A 10,509-nucleotide genomic window follows, 5' to 3' on the forward strand; every position below is an offset into this window, starting at 1 on the left:
TTACGCCCCGGTGTCAAGACTGACTTTAATAAGGACTGCTTTGGCTGTAATCAATAAATTAAATTTAGATACATGTCAGCTTGACGTTAAAACGGCATTTTTAAATGGTAACCTTGACGACGAGATATATATGGAGTTACCAGAAGGTTTGGTCTGTTTCGATCTGGAAAAACAAAGCAAGGTATGTAAGCTTTAGAGAGCCCTCTACGGCCTTAAAGTCAGTCCGAAAAAATGGCATGAAAGATTCTCTGTGGCAGCAACGAAAATAGGTCTAAGATCTCACATCTTGGAACCTTGCCTATTTACTTGGCATGAGGCAGATAAAATCCTGATATTGGTTCTCTAAAAATTGCAGTCTTTAGGTAATCGTTTTATGGAGAATATTTTAAAGAAAAATGCACAAGCGTCGGTTCCAAGACCAGCATTCCGTGCCGCAACAAGGTGAACTAATGAAGGGGGTGCTGCAGTTATTGAGGTCACTTCTAGCACATTGTGGTATAAGTATGACAATATAGGATATACTCCAAGGGATTACTTGCGGACAAGGCAGAATCTTAGAAAGTGATTTACGTGGTATCAAGTCGTATGTAATATTGAGGAACACGTTACAACAAAAAGAGACAATATAAATAAAATAAATAATGATTGGGTTATTAAATTTAGTAATAGTGGTATAGCATAACACAGTGATAGTAATACAAGAAATAAAATTAACAAAGTCATTATAAACGTAATGATAAAAATACCCACAAATTAACCAAAAACGATGTCAACAAAAAACTGTCCTAAAACATGCCGTAGTCTTCCGAATATGGTCACATCTAATTCAACATACTTTTTTGCCTACTTAACAATCAATTTAATTATTTTTGAAGACTAAGTAAAATGAAAATGCAAAATTTATTCAGAACAAAATATAGTTATAACATAATTTGTAAGTAAGGATTGGCGCCTGAAGTACGCAAAGGGGTGTATATTGTAACATCTCGTGGCTCACTCACTTACCTGTAAATAGCAAGGCACGGTATGTGATTATTTTATCAACGAACTGAAGAGATAAGACGGGTAACTATATGGATCACACGCATAAACTCATGAGAACATTAAACTCACGCATTAACATAGATTATATTAATTGTAATCATTACTTGATTCTAACAACTATGTATGTCACCCGACTATCCGACTCTCTACGTGATCGCGTCAACCTTTAGTTTTATGGGTAATGGTTCGACAGTTGCCGCTCGGCACAATTCTTAGGGCGTTAGGGATAGGATATTGAGGAGTAGGCCTAGCATGGTAGTTTAACAGCACAAACTGGTTGCTGCGGCATGTATAGTTGATGGGTATCGGGAGATCCGACGGAGAGCGGCTGGTACTTAAGACACAACAGCCTTTGGCAGTGCGTGTATGCAGGTTGCTGCAGCAGACCAGGTCGCCAACAGGTAGTCGTTGATGTGTCTCCTGTTGCCGCTCGGTGATGTACAACGTTAAATGTTCTTCACACACATGCCCGAGAAAACGTACGTCAACGATTTATATCGTCGCCTCCGAATAACACGTCACGACGGTAAGTAGACAAGAGCGAGAGTATTCCTCCAGCTGGCTCGCCGATTCGTACTGCCTTGGTGCCCTAGCGACCTGTGTGCGTTGGCACACACACACGCGCGCGCGCACACACACACACACACATATATATACCAATTTTTGCGCATGGTCGAGTGTTGGCCGTGCTGCCCATGGTAGGGATAGGTGAAGGTACATGGGCCTTGGATAAGGTAGCGTTAGTAAGCATCGTGCCACCTCTTCTTTTGTCTACTACTGGTAAACATATACTTTTACTGTGACGTCGGTTTTCCGCGTCACAATATATATATATATATATATATACGTCTTTGTATTATATATTGGTATAGACAAAAGATAGCCTCAGTTCCTTCACTACCCCTCAGCTCTCACTACTTTTACAAAATTATTTGCTTGCTTTCATGTGGTTTTCAATACAATAATATTTAAACAAGCACTACCCACTCTCACGCACTTCCAAATTACAGATACTTTAATAAATTGTTATGATTTGTTGATTAAATGATATATGTCTAAGGTCTTCGTTTGTGATCATAGGTAGGACTACAAACACTTAAACAATCATGAGTGTAATAAACATTTTTTGATTTCTACTCATTATAAGCAATGCGTTTACTGTCAAAAACTGAACATAATTTAAACTATCAATAAACATTTATACTGATTCATATAGCATATAGCTATACACGAATCCAAATAATATGTAAATAACTATTTTATGTATCAAATTCATAGACCTTTATCTTTAGTTGAAGTAGGAGATTAACGTGCGGAGCATGCAGAAGGTGGAGCCCTACTAGTATATATGTATAATAGAACTATTCCGCCACATTAGCCACCGTGTATAAGAATCGGCAATTTGAGCATGGAGAAAAAATTACTATTGACGTGTACGAAAATTGGCAATGTAACAAAAAAATTGATGTAACAATGGAATTTGCTGTATAAAAACAGTTTAGCAATTTTTTCTTTTAAATTATTTATTAGAATTCTGTTTTGTATTTGGTATGGTTGATTGGGGATGATCGGCGTTTGAATTTTTTCAATTGAAGAAAAAGTTTTAATAGTTCAATGGAGAACCAGAGAAATGAAAATTAATTTGCTTTAAAAATTTACGAAAAAAGATGAGGATGTTAACAATACAAGATCATTTAACGTCATTTGCAAAAAACTGATCAGACGTGAATAAAAACAAAATGTTTCAATCATTTTTGAAAAATTGGTTGGACGTAAATTGCAAATGCATTTAGGTGTGAACCGCGCGGTAATGTAAAAAAGACATTAAGTTATATGAAAAGAAATAGTTAATTTGTACAATATTTTATCCTACACATTCTTGAATTTTAATTTTTTCGGTTACTTAAATTATGTTTTAATAATGATGAGTGAAAAATATTTTTCAGTAAGGCCCTTATACAAAAGCAATGAAGCATTCATAAAGTACCCACAAAGAGTTCGTAATAATATCATAAGAAATAAATAATTGTATTATACAGGACATGCTAAGGGTTTGTAAAGACTTGAAAACATACTTTAGAAGGCCACAAAAAGACATTTTTAAGGTCCTAGCAAAACGAACCTACGGTTGCACTTAAGAAGGTTTGTGAGCGCATCAAGCAAGGGACGTAGCTCTCCTTAATACATGTACATATGTGGGCGTGTATTTATAAAAAATGGGTTACGTGCTTAAAATATATAAGCTAGTTACAGTGAAAAGTCATGCGAAATGTCCGAATAACTTTCCAAAAATATTGAAATATATTTAAAAAGTACGTAAAGTCCTCATAAGTCACGTTTTATAAGCACATACATAAATATATACTAGTGGGACTTCGCCCCCCTACGTGCTTCGCACGCCAGCCTCCCACTCACACATTATGCTAAATTATAGTCTAAATGAGTTATGAAAAATTTGGTAAGGTTAAAAACTTAAAAAATTAAAAGTTTAAGTTCGTGTATCTTCAATTACAAGTAATTCATTTGTATTACTTTTTTGCATTTGGAATATTGAAAAACCGCAAACATAAAAATTAAATTTATTTTAGTATTCTTTACGAAGTATAAACGTAAATGTTACTTATTTTTATGTACATATTCATTTAAATGACATATTTAATAAAATGTTATAAAATTTTCTTATACTATTATTTTTCTTCAAAGCACACTTTCATCCGAATTCTTAAACAAATGAAATAATTATACACCACGATTGTAGAATTTATAAATATTTAATGAAATTTCAACATTAAAATTCTATTTACTTTTTTATGATATGTCTTAATATGCCTTTTTAGGGAATCATTCCTAAATAATTTGTTTCCGCATTTAATGCAAACAACTCCATTATGTGGACTATATGTTTTTGTGTCTTCTTAAATGTGTATCTCTCTCAAATTTTTTTTAACAAATATGACACTGTACTTTTTTTCCTAATTCATGTTTTTTTATTATGTCTTGTGAAATGATTTCTTGAATTTATGATTGTTTTACAAACATCACTTTCAAAAATTTTTCATGTATGTTTTGATTCTTGAATTTTTTAAATTTTGATATCAGCAAAAACGTACGAGCAAAAATGACATTTAAGCAACTGTTTCTTCCTAGAAAATAACAATACAGTACTTGGTAATATCTCTGGTATTTTTTTTAACTTAATTTAATGATTTTCGATAAGTATTATTAAATATTGAAAAACAAAAGCTTACTTATTCTGTCTGATATACCGGTTTTTATTAAATTTTACCATAGCCTTGTAATTCTGTGAGAAATTCTGAATGGAAATGACCAATTTTTCTCTACTGGAATACATTATATTGAGGTAGTTGTTTCCTAAATTAGAAGTATCTAAAGAGGTATGAAATTATTAGCAAAACTAATATAAGTGTTTAGAAATATGTGTAAAAAGTATGAGACCGATTTACCTCGTCGTTATCAAAATATCCTCATCAAAAAATCATTCTTTTAACAATAGAGCAATGGTGCAAACACTACATAGACCCATTATTTTAAAAAGTGTAACCGCATATCTATCAATAATTGAGAATTATTGAAAACTACCTTAGACAGTAAAGAAACGCATACATTTTTTAAAGAATTTTTTACCACATAGTTTTAAAGTAATAGTAATCAAAAAAGTTCTCTTCATTTGATTTTGGAAGATAACCAAGTAAGTATCGCGTCTGTTGCAACGTCACATTGTCACATCAGTACAAGTAAATAAATGTACATGTATATGTATGTAAAAGTATACGCAAAAGCATTCACATTTCACTATGATATTTTGAATACGAGATTATATATGAATATAACCTTAGTATTGTATATCTATATATACGATTGACCTATATATATTGGGAAACAACTACCTTAAATCGTATTTTTTTTGTTTCCGGGCATTGGATTAATATGAAAAGTTATTCTAAGAGCAACGTTTACATTGATTATCAAGTCAAAGAACGATGAAGCCTTACAAAAAATTAAGAGTTGAAGCAATAATTACATGTATTTATAAATAGTTTAAAATTATTATAGTTAGCATGGTTGTTCAATAATCTTTATCGAAACATGAAAATTTTCATTTTATACTGACAGCTTAGAAAGATAATACATATGTATTAAGGCAGAACAAAATAATTACAATAAATCTAAATTATAATTAATTTAATGATGCAGTACTACCTAGTTAATAACAGTTTATGTCTGTAATAAAAAGTATGATACATCACATTTAACCTATTTCCAACTTTTTAAGTAAAATAATATTTGCTTACTCCATATCCATTAAATATGTAAATGTTCAATTTTTTTCTGAAATTTTTAAATTTGAAACAAGAATTTACTTAGATATATTATAATAAGATGAGATAAGATGTATTTAATTCGATGTATAAGAACTTAAATAACGACCAGAAAAAAATGTTTCATATTATTTGCGAAAAAAACAATAATATTTTCTTCATAGATGGTCCGGGAGGGTCGGGAAAAACTTATTCATACAAAACGTTTATTTATTTTTTCATTTCGCAAAATAAAAAAATTTTGTCAACGGCATGGACTGGCATAGTATCCATTTTGCTTCCAAAGGGGATGGCAAGTCATAGAACTTTTAGACTTCCTTTAGATCTCAATAATATAGAAAGTGCCTTTTTAGAATTTGAGTCAGATAAAAAAATTAAGAGAAGTTGATTTAATTATTTTGGATGAGGTTTCAATGGTTCCACAAAAAGCATGGACCATTGTAGACAGAACGTTAAGAGATTTATGTAATACTAAAATATACTTTGGAATTAAATTAATTATTTTAGGAGGTGATTTTCGTCAGATTCTCCCAGTGATAAAAAACGGTAATAGAAAAATTACAATTGAACCAACTATTAAATCTTCATTTTTATGGAACTCATTCCAAAGTTTAAGACTTGAAATAAATATTTGTTCTAACGATCAAGGATTTTCAAAATTATTATTGGACATTGGGGAAAGGGAAATAAAAACTTTGAACATTCCTCAAAATTGGATATCAAATGATGTATGTTCTCAACTATTTTCTAATATCTCTAATTGTTCGATGAATAGTGTTATACTAACATCGCATAACGAATACACCTGTTAATTAAGTAATAAAATTCTTAAAAAATTAACTGTAGAAATTAGAACTTACTGGAGCATAGGTACCGTAACTTATAAAGAAGATGGTAAATCGGACGATAATTTTCACTTAAATTTTCCGGTGGAGATATTGAAAACGGGTTGGACAGGGGCCTTCGCCACTAAACGTACAAGACTTTAGGAAAATGTTTTGTTTTATTGACAAATAAAATTATACACATGGATTGCACACCACATTAAATAATTTATGTATTTTATTGGTGTTACAACCGAAAATAACACTCAAACGCTGCGTCAAAATATACCCAATATAGTATCAAGGGATTTCTTGTTTACGTTTGACCCAGAGCCTTGACTCGGCAAGGGACTTTCCTATAGCGGGCTTATACTTGACTTAACTATAACTACAACATATGAATTAAAGCGACAAGCAGCATTACGTCAAAAACAAACGCTCGAATTTACTCGGTGATACCAAAGATCAAGGCACCCAGTAAATTTGAGATATAGGATTACAAACTACACTGTCAGTTTTGGCTGAAATCGCAAGAGCTGTAGAGCGTCAGGATATTTACAAGGTCTATCGACAATCAACGCATCACTTTAAGTGTGGTCCACACTTGATATAAATTAATATATAACTCACACACTAATATCGCATCGTCAACGTTAAGAATCTCAATAATAAATTGGTGCATACGCAATGTCACAGTTTCGCGTATTTCAACTTATACGTCGCATAGATAAACAAAAGAAATCAAAAGAAAATATTCGTTAAGTAAGGCAAAACGCAAAATAAATAAAGAGAGCTCCAGATATCAGCTATACAATGAGATTCAAGGGGTCACGGCGATACGAACGCTGATATAGGGAGCAAGCCGCAAAACGAGAAAATTAATCTTATGTGATCAAGCACTTGAAAAGTCAACGTAATATAAATTGAGCGCCATAATTATCCTAAATGACAAATAAACGCATAGAAATTCTGGTTAGAAGATCGGCCGGTTTGAATACACCACTTGATTAATTATTAAACAATCATGGGCAAAAATTACTACCCAATGCCTAAAAGAGTGCGGGACTCTAGAGCATCTCTCACACTGGTAAATTTACTCGCGATTGATCCGTGCTCCCTCAGATTTTGCTCACTCTTTGCTCGATCCAGGATCATAATGATTTTTTCCATCATCCGCTCCTCAGCAGCTTGCTCTTCCTTTTTCCCTGAAGCCCCTCACTGTTTGCCGCCAATCACCAACGCTCTCAATGCGCGATAATATTTAGCGGCTTAGCTCTGAGCAGGGGGCTAAAGGAGAAAAACACATGTCGATCTTAAACACATACTTCACGAGCGTGTGTGTGTGAGGATCACTTTGCAATACATACATATCTTTCTATATTATATAGTTGTATTAACAACATAAGTCTCAGCTCCCCTTAGTGCCCTCATTTCCCCTTAGCACTCCCTTAATAACCATAGGTATTCGCTCGTTTCTACGTTATTTTTGATACAAGTATGGTAAAAGCAAGCTTCCCTGCACCCTCCGTCCCTTCGCTTCCCCTTAGCGCCCCATTTATTCCCCCCGTTTGTGTGGATTCTTTCTAATCAATCTTGAGTATATATGTACATACACGCGCACACACACAAACACACACACACACACACATATACGCGTGTGTGTGTGTGTGTGCAGAGTTGACTAATGTGGACAATCACATTTATGTAAGGGTAGTTGTGAAGACAAAAGTGAAATAATGCGGACGTCCGCATAATTTTACCATGATGAAATATGTATTTTAAAAGCACATACAGTCTGCATGAGTCACTTTCTATAAACATATATACTAGTTATTTTGGAGGGTAATTCCAAGCACCCCCCCCCCAAGTCCTCTATAAATAAGGTAAAACACTATCAGTTCTTACGTTATTCTTATTGGGTTAAATTATTGGTTAGCCCCCTTCCCTCTAAATAAGGTAAAATTCTATTGGTTTAAACTATATTTTTACTGGGTTGAATTTTTGTTTAGCCCCCCTACCTCCACCCCCCATAAATTTATAACCGAATAACCGGATAACCTAATAAGTATCCTTTACAATTTAAAAGATCTCCCTTAAGTCTTCAATCAGCAGCATCTCTAAATAAAGTAAAATTATATCACTGTTCATGTCATTTTTAGTTTAATTACTTTTTGCCCCCTTACTCTCAGCTCTTCTGAAACTTTTCGAAAAAACCTCTCATTCTTCTCACAATTTCTAAAAAACCCTTTTTAAACCACTTTTCAGGACCACGTTATTATTTTTTATTCAAATACTATTATTATTTTAGCTGTACAATTTGTTCAATATTAATTAGTCCCTTTCCCCCTTTCTCATAACTTCATAACCCAATAACCGGATGATCCAACACAATTTTGAGAGAACTTCCTCCAGTCACCCTATAGCCGCATATCTGAATAAAGTAAAATTATATCGGTTTTCATGTCATCACTAGTTATATGACTAACTGCACCATTTGTTTCAGCTTTCCTTGTAGTTTTAAGAAAGCCCCTAATTTTTCGCACATAAGCATATTTCTACACTACCGTGAAGGTAGTGCTATGGCGTGCTGGTATTTTTTTTTTTTTTTTTTTTTTTTTTAATTTTCTAAAAACTTGGTAATTGCATTATTGAATTTATATTAGAACATGACATGATGTTTTTATACTTAATCAGTAACAACGGATGAACTTAATGAATATTTCAATCATGGACTAAGCTTGTAGCCCTATTTACCATAAAAAGATGAAAATCATATTTATTGAAATATGTCAAAAAATGCGCATCGTCATGAAACAACATTAAAACAATAATTTCATTGACCTAATACATTTATTCATTATTTAAATGAGCCATGCAAGAATATTTCAGACTATTTCATACTTTTGCTAACGTAAAATTAAAATTTGTTCATCTACTTTTGATTAGTTAACGTCAAAAATTTCTCTCCAAACAATATTTTTTATTTCTAAATCATTATCACGTTATATTTTAATACAAGTTCCATTTTTATTTTTGCACCTTGATAACGCGACATATAACTGATCATGCGAAAACAGTGGATTTTTTTTAAACATAATCAAATATTATTAAAACTTTGACCTTGAGATTTATTGATAGTCATTTAAAACGCTTAAACTAAAGGAAATGGTTTTCTGTATAAAATAAAAGGTCATGATAATGAATTTTCTGTATTAAGAGTTATTTTTGGTATAAAAACTCTTTTTCCAATTTATCTCCAGTTATTATTTTTGCTTTAATATTGTCTTTAAGTAATTTTTTAATAAATAATCTTGTACCGTTACAAAAGCCATCAACTATACTCAAATTTCGTATCAACATAACCATTGCTGCAATTTTTAAATTCAGCTTATGCAGTGGTAAGTCTTTACAAATATTGTTTAGAAATTCGATTGGAAAATTTATACAAATATCATTATCAGATTCATCAACACTTGGAAGTAGCATAACCTATGCTGTAATATGTTTTTATTTCTCCTTTTCCATGATTTACAACTATATTATTCAAAAAGTACGTACATTCGTTATAAGAAGTAAGTATAACGATATTTATTGAAAAGTTAATATCTTGACCAAAAATATTGAAATAAACAACAGTTGTTTTCATTGATTTAGTACTTAAAATTATTCAATTTTTCCTTCTCTAGTACTTAATAATAATTTTTAAAATGTTTCGTCAATCAAACGAATATAGATGATATGAAGTTTTAGAATATAAAACGATGACTAAAGATATAATGATTTAATACTTTCTTGTATAATCATGCTTCTATGACTGTTTTAAAAATTGGAAGAATCTGTCTGAGATCGCCGTCTAAAACAATTAATTTATTACCAAAATGGATAGTTGTATCACATAAATCACGTAATGTTCTTTTAACTATTTCGAAGGCTTTTTTTGGGATCATAGTAGCCTCGTTCCATATAATTTAATCTACTTCTTTTTATTTATTTTTTCAGAATGAAATTCCAAGAACGAACTTTCTACTTTGTTTTAGTCTAATGGTAAACGATATGCTCTATGACTGCTCATTTCTTTTGGAAGTAATATTGATGCTATATCAGTCCATGCCATAGATAAAATTTTTTTTCTACGAAAAATGAAATGTAAAATTAACATTTTATATAAAAATGTTTTTGCTGGACCACCTGAGCTATTAATAAAAAAATGTTATCTGTTTGTTCACACATAATTTTGATAATTGTGATTTATGATCAGAGAGATTCATCATGGCCAGAGAGTATAACCACCAATTTTTCAT

Source organism: Copidosoma floridanum, unplaced genomic scaffold, assembly GCF_036245765.1.
Source record: "Copidosoma floridanum isolate Cflo_tuat_1 unplaced genomic scaffold, Cflo_Japanese_pri ptg000031l, whole genome shotgun sequence".
NCBI lineage: Eukaryota > Metazoa > Arthropoda > Insecta > Hymenoptera > Encyrtidae > Copidosoma > Copidosoma floridanum.